Raw genomic sequence first — 464 nt, 5'->3', positions numbered from 1 at the left:
AGGGCAGCTTTGGGACAGAGGGCCATGCTTATCAATATCAAACATTGCCTCCTGGAACAAATCTTTAATCCACTCCAATGGGTAAATATTTGATCCAGTCATCCCCAAGAAAAAGGTGAATGACTCTCCTTGTTGTGCATGAGCAGTGTCCTTAGTTTTCATATCTCTGCCAGGATTAGGGTTCTTTGGAACTAGTTTTCCCACCCAGTTCATTTGATCACTATATAATCAGAACCAGAGGGGTTCTGTTCACACAGCTGGAACCCATGTCCAGAAACAAAGAGCTGGAAGCCATCTTCAGTTGGAGGGACTCTTCCAGATTTTTGTAAGATTCTTACCCCTGAGTAACCTATTGCTGTATTTGTTTATATATACACTAGTGGCCCGGTGCACGAAATTCGTGCACAGGGGGAGGGTGTGTTCCTCAGCCTGGCCTGCACCCTCTCCAATTTGGGACCCCTCAA

This window comes from Myotis davidii, unplaced genomic scaffold (genome assembly GCF_000327345.1).
Source record: "Myotis davidii unplaced genomic scaffold, ASM32734v1 scaffold1709, whole genome shotgun sequence".
NCBI classification, from domain to species: Eukaryota; Metazoa; Chordata; class Mammalia; order Chiroptera; family Vespertilionidae; genus Myotis; species Myotis davidii.
This window is presented reverse-complemented; position numbering follows the sequence as displayed.